Genomic DNA, 14,374 nt, shown 5'->3' with positions numbered 1-14,374 from the left:
TTCGCTCCTATGTTGAGTTCCGCAGGGTTTGTCCCTGAGTCCTACGCTATTTAATATCTATGTATTACAATTAGCCAGGCTCATTAAGACATTCAGCTTTTCTGTGGTCTCCTATGCCCATGATACACAGATTGTGGTGTCATTGACCAGCGATCTGGAACTGACGGCTCTTAGATTTCAGGACTGTATGTGCGTAGTGGGTATTTGGATCACAGGATATTGTCTCAAATTAAATATAGGGAAGACAGAGGTCCTTTTGTTTAGGAAGGACAGGTCTTCCTGATCACCAAGGTGGTGGCCCGCGGAGATGGGTGAATCCCCTACTCTCTTTTGAAGGTCAAATTAATACCATAACTACTTCTTGCTTTCTACCTATAAAGATACTCCGGAATCTTTTACCTTTCATTACCCTGGAGCTTCGGAAATCTGTCATCTCCATCCTAATCTTATCGAAGCTGGATTATTGTAGTGCCTTGTTTTTAAACACTCGGATAAAAGGCCTCAATAAACTGTGGGTCCTGCAAAATGCAACAGTTCTACTGCTGCTTGCAATTCCGAAATTTCAATCAGTTTCTCATCTCTTACCACATCTACACTGGCTCCCTATGAAAAATCAGTTTCACTTTAAGTCTCTGTACATTGCCTTTAAGGCACAGCATGGCCATGGTCCCGACTATTTTAAGAATACATTTCGCAGATATGTTCCCCCACGACAACTTAGATCTTCATCGGCCTTCAATCTTGTCATCCCTAAAGCCAATACAGCCGGCAGGCACAGCCCTTCTCTCTGACTTTATGGATAGCGTAACACTGGTTCAACTTATAAACAGTCCAACTCATATTGAAGGTCACACTTTAGATGGAATTTTTTCCAATAATCCACATCTTTCGATGACGTCCATCCTGCCATTGGTCTGGTCGTGTGCAATTATGTTCCCTTCAAATATTGAATATGCGGCTTTATCAGCAGGCTCTCAAACAGCTAAAATTAGGAGTACCGTTAGTAGACCATGGCATAAAATTACCCAAGATGCTTTGAGGCAGCAGCTGGTAAAATCCAATCCGAATCTCCTCAGGACCTGGAGTCGGCCACCTTAGACTTTCACAACTGGATTCGCACTAGTCTTAACAGGCTGGCCCCGTCCAAGGTCACAAGGAACAATAGATACTCGTCGACTGAACCAGGGTTTGACGACACCCTTAGAAGCCTGAAACAAGAGTGTCACAAGCGGGAAAGAAAATTATAAGTCCAATATGATCCTGCTGACAAAACAACTTACAGAAAAGCCCTCCAGAGCTATAAAATTGCTATTTTTAATGCAAAAGTTAACTACTTTGCAGCTAAAATTTAGGCTTCTGTAAATGTTCCCCAACAGCTCTTTAAAACAGGAGCAGAAGGAGTTTCATAGTTGGTACCCCCAGGCTCTGGAATGCTCTCCCAATTTCTCTTGAAACTAAAACAGATCTTTTGTCTGTTCAACAACTAAGGCTTCGTCTCCTGTCTCCACCTCTTAGTCACCACCTCTTAGTCTAGACCTTTGGGTATTTTACTTAGTACCCTGTGCTAACCTTTGGTATGTGCTGCGTTTCATGGGTATGCCCATGGAGATTTTATTTATTCTGGTTCTTCTCCATGAAGATAATTGTGCCAGAGTGAGGTGGGGGACCAAGGCCAACTTACAGAAGCATTCAATCTGTAAAAGGGCTTTTGTCAAGGATGTTTTTTGGCCCCAACTCTTTTTTCTCTTTGCCTGAATGATGTTGTCTGGTTTCTTGCCACTAAGCCCGCAGATGCCCAATGTTAAATAAGGAGACAATTCCAACAATCCTTTCACTGATGACACCCGTTTGATGTCAAAAACCCCGGGTGGCCTGCAATTGTTATTGAGTCACGTTTTTTGTGTGCAATGGGGAGCCTTGAGATAAATTCTTCAAAAAACAAGTATATGGCAATCAAGCCCCATAAAACATACAGGGGGAGGCCCGCCTTGGGCGGGTTTTTTCCTAAAGAGGGTTGACACGTTTCAGTATTTGGGCATCATGTTGTTGGAAACCGCACACCGCCAAGCTGTCTCTCAAACTCAGGCAAATGGTCAGGGCACATCCTAAAGAACACCAAACCTCAACTAGCAAGCCTGTCGCTCCAGCCCCCCAAATCTATGATCTGAAATTGTTGGGAGGTGCACTTTACAGTGCGGAACTCTGGGGCTTTGAAAGATGTGATGAACTATCTTCTATAGAACATAAGTTCCTGATGCATGTTCCCTTCAGTCCCCCGTTATTGCCGCTAAAGCTGGATATGGGTAGGAAATCAATGTTCATAAGAAGGCCAGATTGCGACCTTTGTTGTTTTGAAGGTGAATCAGGTCTACACCTGAATTATCCTCCTATGCAAGGCACTTCAAGAGGTAGTCACTCTCGATAAATCTAAAAAACTTGCATAGCTTTGGAATGTTAAATAACTGCTGGCTGACATTGGTTGGCCCAAGATTTGGTATTAATACATCTAATGATACATTCCCTCCTAAATCTTGGGTGAAAGATAGATACTGGGAGTGGATCAACCACTGTGAGTATAAAGTGTCGACAGGCGGTAGGTTGACAATTCCTGGATTTTAAATCTGACTGTGTATTAGAGGCCTATCTTGATACCATCTTGGTCCCAAATAAAAGGAAATTGTATATACAGTTCAGGTTGTGCACTCTCCCTCTTAATGCGTAGGTGGTCTAACTCTATCCCTGTTTCTAACTGTTGCCTATTGCCTATTGCACAGATCTGTTGGAGACTATTGCCATGTTTTGTTTGCATGTCTAGCCTACAGGATTCCTCAGGAGAAATGGTTGAAACCTTTCTGCAGGGTACTGGGCACACAGAGTCATTAAGTTGCCTTCAGAAATTTGAGATCTGATCCGTCCACCTTATATGCTTGTGCTGAGGCCACATTCTGAAGGCATATGTGGGGTATTAGGAGGAACTTCCTTGTATTTTAATGATTTTAACTCAGGATGAGAACTTGCTATTTACATGAAAAATCTTTCTGTATTTGTTATAATCCCTTTTATGTATATTGCTTTTTAGCTTCCATTACTATATAATTAGTAATGATGTCTATTTTATCTTGTCTCTTGTTTTATCTGCATTTATTTGGCTGTTCATACTTTTTAAGGCATTTGGTTGCTGAAATAAAGTTCATTTATTACAAAACCCTTTTCAATCACTTGGGATCCTAGATATAATAATAAGCTGAAGAATTCGATCTGTTATCAATGTTAAAATATTGAAACATTCTAGAAACTGAACACTGTTAGTCAAAGGTATTTTGGAGAGTTCCCACAGTGGAAAATCAGATATTACATGCAGACCTATTGATCGGTTAATGTAATGCTGAACATAATGAAAATAACAGAATACGTCCTGCTAGCTATCTGTATCTATGCAAGGATGTTTATTGTCTAATAAAGCATAGAAATTAAGGTCATCTACCAGTTGCTTGACTGCCCCAGAGCTGGCCTAGGGACCTCTTGGTACAATTTCTTCCAATTAAATCCTCACACGTATGGTATTTAAATTACTTTCCTGGGACCCAGCATTTGAAACAGCTTTCTCTTCCAAACATCAGGCAATGGATATGCAGTGATGCTCGTGCTATAAATTATTGTAACTATATGGCCAAAATTACAAGTTATACGGAAAATCAGGTGCAGTAAAAGCTCAACCGATGTTAAAATTCGGCAGTGGATTTGGAAAAATCGCTCAATTACAAGTATTTTTTAGGTCCTTCAAAACGTTTTTACTGCATGCAATTTTTAAACAATTGGAAAATCAAATGCAATCTTATCAGCTGGTAAGATCTAACGTAAACTGCGCAAGGACTGAAGGATTGCATCAACAAGAATATCATATCAAGATTCAGGCAATTTGTCAAATAAAAGTGCCAAAACAACATTGGTGAGCATTCTCTTTGCTTGGGTTACAACAGGAAATAGCATCTTGCTTTTTGTATTCTTTTTGTGCTACGTTTGGCAAACAAAAAGCTTGTGTTAGCCATTCTGCAGATATTTTAATCTACTTCTATCTGGGTTAACAGTTTGCCATTCATTGTACTAAGACCAGGGTTCCTGAACATCAGGGAAAATTTACATTTAGTGCATCTAAACTGTACGTTTTAGCAGACAAGGTGGTCAAAGAAGAGATCTGGCAGATGGGGCATTTAATGGTCAAACTAGGGCTAATGCTTGTTGCAAAATCTGGAAGTAGATAACAGCTAAAGTTCACACCCATAAACGGTGGAAGACTGCAAAAACGCTTCCAGAATTTGAAGCTTTGTGCTTGTTACTTGCTCACAAGTCATCAACAGAAGAGCCTGGCAACTGAAGGTGGACTACCCCCAGAACAGTCCTTCACACAGTGGATGGAGCTATCCATAGTACCATCAACATTTCAAGCATTGTGGACATTGAAGGCAGAACAAAAGCTGTTGGAATATGTCTGGATACCCTCATGGGTGATTAGCTGCGCTTTACACATTCTCACAACATAACCTATAACAATAGAGGAGTCTGGCAAGTTTATTCATCAGACTATTAACTTACAATTAGAATAAAGATTAGTGTATGGGACAAATCTAAGCAAATTGAAGAGGAAAAAAAAGTGATTTTTTTTATAGTCCCTAAGTATGAGTTGCACGGTACTGGGGCGGATTTAACATATGGTAAATTCACATTCAATTGTACTGTAACCGTGCAATGAAATTATCTGATTATGATTATGACTTTAACCACATGCATTGGAGAATGAATGTGTGGGTCCATTTTTTCTAGCCATAAAACCAGATAGAATTCACCATTCACCAATCCATGGGGTTTTCCTCCTACAATAATGACTAGGGCTCCCGGTTTTATGGTATTTATTTTTTTGCCATTTCCGTCTGTATTTATCCATATTTATTTTTGTCACAAGCAAAAGACGACGCTACAGCAAGTATTTTTCCACATTTATTTAATTTGTGAATGCACACATGCGCTCGGTTGTTATTGGTCAACGCTATGCTATACATTCATCTGAAAACGTTGCCATTTGCAGCATGTCCCAAATATGCTTAAAAGTGCTATCACAATCCATTTGTCTCAGAGCCTTGCAGTTTCTGCAATCGGCAGGATGCCACATCCTCTTCCCCCACTGAACACCTTACTGGCCCACTGAGAGGCTAGTAGTAATGGCATGTAAAGACGTGACTGAATGCCAATTTAGGCCTACATATCAAACGTTTAATTTTTGAGTGAAAATCAGACGAGGATTTTAATTACTCAATATGATTGTTAATTATGTTAATTTACCCCACTTTCGCTTTCACTGAACCTAATTTGTTAAGCCATTTAAATGGTACTTGCTTATCTTTGTGGCACTATAAAAGTTTTCAAATGTCTGCAAACTGACAGGACTTAAGTGTAGTGGCACTACAAAGCCGGGGCGCAATGCAGACCCCTGCATTCACTGTGGTGCAAGTAGGCGCCCACCCTTCCTGGGGCCCCCAGTCAACCAGAAGAATACGATTATTTGTGACGTAGAATTGTCTCAGGGCCCCTCAACATATTCTGTGGGGAAGGGGCATTATTTTGTATCATGTCAGGGCTACCAATTGATACACATTGAATCATGAAAAATGATGTTATTATTTACATATTCACAAAAAATAAAGCGACAAAAATGATGGCAGACTTCTGCACATGAAAGTTTGATTCCCGTCTCCCACACACCCCTACTTATGAGTGCGCAGGAACCATGGCTGCCCCCAAATCATTGTGAATGGGACACGTTCTTTCCACCAGGCATATTAACCCTCTGTGCTATAATGAGTCAGAACCTGCACTAGACGAAGCTTCGGTCTCTCTCTGGGAAGAACATTAATCACCGGAATGGTCATTAGGTTCCGCCTGGCGTTAACTGCGCAAGCAGTGTCGCGCAGGCGAAATTTTATGTTTTTCAGTAAGGGGCTTTCACCCGCCTCTCTCTTCCATTGGCTAGCTCCATAAATGGAGGCTAGCCATTGGAAGAGAGATCTGTCAGTAATTCTCGGAGCAGATTCGTGGGCGTTCCTGTGATTTTTTCTCGCTCCGCCCCTTTGCGAACGTCATGCAGCGGTGGGCGGGTGTATTTTTTTTTTTTTTGTCTCGGCATGTTTTTGTCACTTCCATCGTGTCTTTTGCAGGAGTGGGCTGCGCAATTTAAGTTGCCGGGATGTATTTCTTTATTTCCGAGCAGGTAAGCAGCATTTTGTTATAATTTTCTTTGTACGTCCTCCGTTTCCTGTCGTCTCCGTGTATTCCGTCCGTGGATTCTTTCCGTCTTCTATTTTTGTTGTTTTGTTGTTTACGTGTCCTGTCGTTTCCGTGTACCGACGTGCGTGGCACCGACATAGCTTTAAAGCGACCGGCAGTGTACTTGTGTCTTCAATAATGGTGCATTGCCGTGTGTCTACTTCACACACAATCTCACCCGAGGGATGTCACATAATAGTCAGTCGTGGCTCCAGAAACTTGAGCTTCATTCCCAGTGTCCCTAAGTCCCCCTTCCCGCAGCCCTCCTCCTTTCCGCTCTTGCCTCGCCTCCCCCCGCTCTCGCCTCCCCCCCTCCCGCCCCGCTCTCACCTCCCCCCTTCCCTCTGCCCGCAGCTCTTCTCCGTCCCGCTCTCGCTTCGCCTCCCCCCAATACCAATGTGTGCACAGTGACTACTCCGTAGCAGACACATTATCACAGCTGGACACTCCCATGCGTAGCTCTACGACGTTTGCACAGTTGTGCGTGAGAGCTATTGGCCGTGCCAATGTGTTGATTTGCGTGACCCTGTTAACACTTCTGTGTAGGCATAACAGTAATCTGTTGAAGGGTGGTGTAGGTAAGCGTAAAGCCTACTGGAGACAAAGCGGCTTCTAAGCTTAATAGGCGCATGGCGTCACTATAAGTGGAACATCATGTTTTCCATTGGGCCATCAAGTGCACATCTAGTTTACGCCAAGCCTACCCAACCTACTTACTCTTTTGAAGAGTCAAGGTGCTGAGCTGTGCACAGTTGCGGCTGGGTTTGATGATCCATGTCTGTAGTTGAATCGTTTAAAGTAATGCCGTGACTGCGGGTGTGTGTATAGAATAGTGACCATATTATTTGTAGCCATACAGATGTACATTTTTGATGAATAAAATAACCAAGAACGCAGCGGAGCACTGACTTACATTATAAATGTGGATCTGTTCCCAGGAGCGTCACGTGGAGTGCACTAATAACAATGCGCCAACTTTGATCTGCGGCTTAGTAAGTACTTTTTATCTAGTTCACCAAGTGTTCCTCTATTCCTACAGTAGCTTGGGTTTTACAAGTACGTAACGTATCCTATGTTGCTTTACAAGGAAGGCTGGGAGGTAGGTGGTGCGTGTGGGTACGTTTTCGGCGCACAGTTTATTTTAGGGCACAGATGCATTCTTCAGAGGCGACTCTTGCATAGCTGAAGATTGCATGGAAGTGCTGAATCCTCCGAGCTGGAGAGAGGTCAACTGAATGCTGCTAACTCACCACGATCAGCTCTTTGAGCCGTCCTTTGACTTTCTAATTCACTCTGGAGCATGTCTCGGAAGGGAAGTCGCATAATGATTCAGATGTTGAATACAGATGCCGAGCTGGGCTCCTGGATGCAAGTCGCCATGTAAGCTGATCTCTTCATGCTGGTGTCGAAATATATTGCGGGGTGGCCTGTTTTTTTTTTTGTAAACTAAATGTTGATCCAATAGTTCATGGGTGAAATCTCTTGATTCATTTGGTGTGTGTGCTTTGTAGTGTCCCATTAATGTCGTTACCCATGTTTGAGTGGGACAGAGGAGAGCGGTGGCTTCTACCTCCAAGCAGTTCCGACTTTGTTAGTTGCTCAAGGAGGACTGTGTTTCAAATGGTGTTTAAAGTCCTTTGCTCTGCCCGTGTTTGCGTTCGCTTTGTATAGTTGTGTACACCTGATCTTTTCTCTTGTGTGATGGCGATCACGCGACACCGTGATTAGTGCTTTTATATTGGCCTCCGCCTGATTTTCATTTCCGGTATAACTTGTGTTAGTTGTTGTGAAGCGCTGGATTTAGCAGTGTCACTGTTGTGTTATAGAACTCGTCTGCAAGTAATTGCTGTCTGCTGAGCTCGTGCAGAAGGGTACAATAGGTCTCACATTTGCGAGAAATTAAGCTATTGGCAATGTAAATGACAATGCCATTTATTTATCCGTTTTCAAAACCAACACATAAATAAAATTTTTGTCATTTACAATGCCAATAGCTCTAACTTTTGCAAAGGCGAAACCGTTGCATTGTAAATGCTTGTTTTTATTGATGCCTGAAATTGCAGACTATTTTGGATCTACAGCCAGGGGGGCTCAAGGGCGGTGATACCGGGGCCCCTACATCGGGTGCTGACTTCAGGGTGCGTCCTGTTTGCAAGTTCATTTTAGTTTTAAAAGCACTCGCTGGCCAGTGCTTTCTCTCCAGGACTTTCCGAGGTTGGCCTGGAGAGTTTTCTTCCCTGGTTGCTATACTTGGAGCAATCGGCAGAGTGAAGAGGCAGGGGCTGAGGGGTGAACAATAAAGCCTCATTAACATGTAAATGGTCTTTCAAAGACCTTTGAAGTACTCGGGTGCGGCTGTGTGCGTGCAGGGAAGCTGTCTCAGCCGGGCTAACACCTCTTAACCCTCCAAGGAGGGGGAGACATCAAATGGTTGGGGGTGTGATTCTATTGAAGTGAATGACTAAATATACTAGTATTTTCCCGTTTTTATATATAAATACAGACCAAGGAAAACTTGTTTCCCGTCTGTATTTATATGTAAAAATCCATTTAAACGGAAAACCGGGAGCCCTAATAATGACCTACTCTGAGCAGATGGTAAATATATAAAGGGACTGATGCAAGAGGTGAGAGAGAGGGTTGGGGGAGTAGGAGAGGGAAAGTTGAGTATTTTTAAAGTAGGGTGAAGCATTCAATGCTACCCTCTGTTAGAAGAAAAATGTGGCATGCGAGTTAAAAAACCAAAACAATTCTCAAAAATAAAAATACACGGGGCGTGGCTTGCCAGGCAGACATGGCGGACGTGAGTTAGAGAGCTCCGTCCAGCCCGAAACTTATCCTGACTTTATCCTGGCTCCCTCGGACGTGTAACTAGTCCTGGAGGGGGCATATGGGCTCCTGACCTTGGTTGCGACATCCCGGGGCCCGATTCTGAAAGCCGGAGAGTCGGCGACCCGGCGCAGCTGTTCCGTAGAGCTGCGGCCAGGTGACCGCATTGGAAGCCGCGGACTGCCGTGAAGAGGGCCCGGGAGGCAGCGGTGGGCGGCACCCAGCAGTAGGAAGGCGGCGGACGGCCTGCGATTAGTCGCGGGCGGTGGCTGCATTGGACGGGAGCAGTTCGGCCCCGGACCCCTGTGGGAGGCGCTCCTCCGGTGAGAACCCGGTGGGGGAGCGCACCGCATCGAGCCTGGGACCCTGCTGAGCCGGGAGCCGGCGGCGTGACAGCCCTGGGAGCCGCGGCCGCCATCTTAGCAGTCAGTGGCAACGATAGTTAATCCGCAGAGGCGTGGAGCGGGGGGCCCCCCTTTCCCTGGGTCACCCTAGTATCTGGCGACGGATGTGATCGGCGGCCTAATCGGGCCGCTGCGGTGAGTGGTGACGGATTGGGTGCCTGGGCAGCCGCAGCGATCTACGTCCGAGAGGCGCAGCCCGGGGCTTGTGTAGGTGGCCTGGAACTGCGGGCCTGACTTCCTCTGCCGCCATTGGCAGTGGCGAGTACTGCGGAGACCCGTGACAGCGTATCCTGCGGGGCACACACGGCGGAGCAGTGGCGCATAGAACCCGGTCGAGTCGCCATATTGTTCGTGCCAGCGATCGCAGGCGGGGCCCATCATACTGGAGGTATTGGCGGCACAACTCCCCCCATCTTTCCTGCCTAACGTCGGTGTCATGCCCCCGTAGGTGGCCCTCGCTGGAACCAGTCCGGGTGTCGGGCTTGGGAGAGCCAACCCTTGCTGTCACAGGTGCTGGGAGCTGCGGCGGCCGGCCCATTCCCGGGTCCCTCAGCGGGGGGGCCAGTGGGCGCTCGCCATGACGAGGGGCAAGGGAGGAAGCGCCCCGGCCACACAGGGACCCATAGACAAATTCACCGGGCCCCAGAAGGCGGGCGGCGCGGTGGGCCAGACACAGGGGGCCCCGCTGGACAATGCGGCGCTGCTGCTGGCGATTACCCAATCCAGGGACATGCTGGCTGCCAAGATCGGCACAGTTGGGTCTGATGTAATGCTGCTGCGGCAAGATTTGCGCAACGCAGTGTCCCATATAACGGAGGCGGAGGCACGTGTGTCGGGAGTGGAGGACGATGTCACTATCCTTAAGCAGAAGGTGGTGAAGTTGGAGAGTACGCAGAAGGGCCTGGCGCTGCGTGTTGAGGATGCCGAAGGAAGGGCCAGGCGCAACAACTTGCGCTTTGTGGGTTTTCCGGAGGGATGCGAATCTGGCAACATGGAGCGCTTCCTCAGGCAGTGGTTGGAGAGCTGGCTCCCTCTGGATACCTTATTGCGCTGCTTTGTGGTCGAACGGGCGCACAAGGCGCTCGCCCAGAAGCCGCCGGTGGGAGCTCGGCCCCGCCTGGTCATAGCGCGGTTCTTGAACTATTTTGAACGAGACCCGATTCTGAAGCAGACACGCGCCAGGGAACCTCTGCTCTACGACAATCAGTGGATTTTGGTATTCCCCGACTACATGCGCCTGGTGCAGCAGCAGCGACAATCCTTCTTGGTGGCCAAGGCCCAGATGCGCGAGCTCAAGTTTCCGTACGCACTGCTGTTCCCGGCGCGCCTTCGGGTGGTCTTCCAGTCCCGTACTCTGTTCTTTGATACCCCGGAGGACGTCTTTAAGTGGACGGATGAGACTGTGCGGGTGAGGGCTCATACGCCGCCTGGACGGCATTCTGACTCCTCCGTGAGCGAGGGGCTACAGCAGGGCTCACAGAGACAGCGCAGACGGGGTAGCAGGAACGCCAGATCTCAGCGGCGGTCGCTGTCCTGTAGTCCGGCGTTGGTGGACGCAGCGGCGACATAGCTGCCGAGCGCGGGCTTGTCGGTCCCGGCCAACGAACATCAGGTGGAGGAATCCTCCTAACTAGACCATGTGTACCATATTGCAGGATTACTGAGGGAGCCCATGCGTGGGCTCGGACCCTATTGACTCCACACCCGTAGGCAGCTGGTTGGACTGTCATCGGTGGTAAGTTAGGGATCCATTGGTGGGATGGGCCCGGGTCCCCCCGTTGGGGGCCTGCTCCCCGTCTCATCGCGACAGGTACTTCAGTGTTACTTGAGGTATGGGGTGGGGGGGTTTGTTACGGGTTGGGGTAGTTTGGGTTGGGGGTTGCAATGCGCTTGCGAACTGGGTTTCGCACAGAGGGTCCACTCTCCATCTGGTCTGCAGGATGGGGCCCAGTATTTGCATGCTTTTCAATGGCTAGTGAGCTGATAGCTGTTCCGGGGTCCACGGGCGCCCTCCGTATTGTCAGCTGGAATGTTCGAGGGCTCCTGGACAAAATTAAGCGGGGGCGGTGCTGCACCATGCCAAGAGGGTGGGGGCGGACGTGCTCCTCTTGCAAGAAACTCATCTGCTGGGCTCCAAGGTTCTTTGTTTACAGCGCTATGGCTACCAACAGGTATTTCATGCAGGCTTTACACAGGGGTCCAGGGAGGTTGCCATTCTTATCCATTGCAGGGTCCCCTACACTCACGCACAGCAGTGGTTGGATGGGCAGGGGTGCTTTGTCTTTGTCAGGGGGATGATTGGAGATGTCCCGATTGTGCTAGGCAGTGTATACGCCCCGCCCCCCTTGCAGTGGCATTTAGTGGAGCGCTTGTTGACGCTATGGTCCGACATGCCTGAAGTGGTGTCAGCTGTGGGGGGGGACTGGAACGATGTTATGGATCTCTCCCAGGACAGACACAGGGCTGGTGCGGGTAGGGGAGGCACTCATCCCACGAGATTGCACGCGCTAGTCGCCGGCCTTGACTGGGTGGACACATGGAGGCTTTGTCATGGAGCTGAGAGTGGGTTCACCTACTTATCGTCGGTTCATGAGTCATTCTCCAGATTAGACTACCTCTTTGTTCCTAGGGTGGTGGCCTCTGCTGGCATTCTCCCGAGGTGACTGTTCGACCATTCCCTGATTTATGTGGTGCTGCAGCTGGATGGGAGGCGGTCGCCCATCCCTTGGCGCCTCTCTGTGTGGCACTTGTTGAATGAAGGATATGACAATGGCATGCGGGTTGCGATTGCAGATTTCCTGGTCACAAATGTGGGCTCTGTGTCTAGTGCGACACTGGTCTGGGAAGCAATGAAGCCCACCCTCCGGGGCGTGGATATAGCCTGGTGTACAGCGGCTCGCCGGCAGCGCAGGGAGGAATTGGTCCGGGCAGAAGCGGAGATTGAAAGGCTGGACCGCAAGAGTAGGGAGGCGAATGGGGGTGGGGGGGTGCGACGCCTGCTCCAGGCGCAGCAGTCCTACGCCGCCGTCCTCCTGGAAGAAGCAGGTTTGGCTTGCGACACGCAGCAGGATCTGCCAATGGGGGGATAAATCCGGGAAAATGTTGAATAGGCAGTGCCGGGCACTTTTAGCCCCCAGGCCCTCCCAGGAGTGCTTGATGTGAGTGGAGTGCCGCTGGTGCATCCCCAGGCTATAGCAGATAGCTTTGCCGATTACTACGTGGCCCTGTATGCCCCTCAAGAAAGCCTGGCCGAGGAGTGGGTGGAGAGGTTCATCGCGGACCTTCCGCCGAAGGCGGTCTCCGATGAGACGCGTCAACAGCTGGACCTTCCCCTTTCGGATGAGGAACTGGGTGGTGCTCTGGGGGAGCTTAATTCAGGAAAAGCCCCTGGCCCAAACGGGTTCCCCAGTGAATTTTTTAGGAAATATTTTCTTCAACTGGCCCCTCACTATCGGGCGGTGGTGGAAGAATCCAGGGACGCGGGCTGGCTTCCCCCGGATTGGAGGCATGCGGAAGTGGTTGTCTTTCAGAAGCCGGGCAGGCCCCCGGAACACCACGCGTCGTACTGTCCGATTTCCCTGTTAAATGTGGAGGCCAAAGTGCTGGCCAAGGCCTTGGCGAATCGCCTCTTGCCCCATGTGGCGTCCTTAGTCCACCCGGATCAGGCGGGCTTTATGCCCCAGCGGGCAACGCAGCACAATATCCGGAGGGCTCACGTGGCGCTGGCGGCTGCCCGAAGGTTTGGTGTCCCGGCTGCCTTCCTGTTGGCAGATAGGGATCGGGCCTTTGACTCCCTCAGTTGGTTCTACCTCTTTGCCCTGCTGCGCCGACTTAATTTCGGCCCCCAATTTTTGTCCTATAGCTTCCTCCTATATACCGATCTGACTGCGGCGGTAAGGGTGGCCGGGGCTGCGTCATCTACCTTCTCAGTGAAGCGCGGCACTAGACAGCGCTGCCCCCTGTCGCCATATCTATTCGCCCTAGCGATGGAGCCGCTGGCGGCTTGGGTGCGGATGGACGCGCAGCTGAGGTGGTTGGACTGGGCTCCCGGTGTCTCCGACAGAATTGCGTTGTACGCCGATGATGTCCTCTTCTTTTTGACTGACTTGGATAGATCGGGACCTCGGATCCTGTAAATTATGCGTATCTTCGGGGAGTCCTCTGGGCTGTACATGAACCCCCGGAAGTCTACTTTGTGGGTCCTGGGAGGCTCCGGGACGGTGGGACCATGGGCCACCGCGTTGCAGTTGGCCGACGGGGGCATTAAGTATCTAGGTGTATTCCTGACGGATAGGCCGGAGTCGGCCTGGGAGCGGAATCTGGCTCCGGTATGGGACCGTGCCCGTGCGGATATGAAACTCTGGTCGGCCATGCCCCTTACAATCTATGGCCGGTTGGCGATTTTTAAAATGGTCACACTCCCCCGGTTGTTATACCAGCTGCAAAACCATCCATTTCGGATAGCGCTCAAATGGTTCCAGCTGGTGAATTCGGCACTGGGGCAGTTCCTTTTGAGGGGTGGAGTGGTGCGGGTGGCCATACGCAAATGCTTTCTCCTTACCTATTTTGGAGGACTAGCGACCTCCGATGTTCTTTCTTACTGTCACGCCTCCCACCTCCTTGTGTTGAATGAATGGTGGTATGGGGACAGAGGGGAACCGGCATACGCTCTGAAGCGTCACCTGATGGACCCGCATGCACTACACACCACTCTTTACTCGGCGCGCTGCAGAGGGCTCTGCCGCCGGCTACACGTCTGGTCTTCTGCATCTGGAGACAGTCCCTGAGGCGCATAGGGTGGTGGAATACCCTGACGGGGGACA

The sequence above is a fragment of the Lissotriton helveticus genome, chromosome 9, assembly GCF_964261635.1.
Source record: "Lissotriton helveticus chromosome 9, aLisHel1.1, whole genome shotgun sequence".
Classification (NCBI taxonomy): Eukaryota; Metazoa; Chordata; class Amphibia; order Caudata; family Salamandridae; genus Lissotriton; species Lissotriton helveticus.
The sequence above is the reverse complement of the archived record's forward strand: the minus strand, read 5'-3'. Positions refer to the sequence as shown.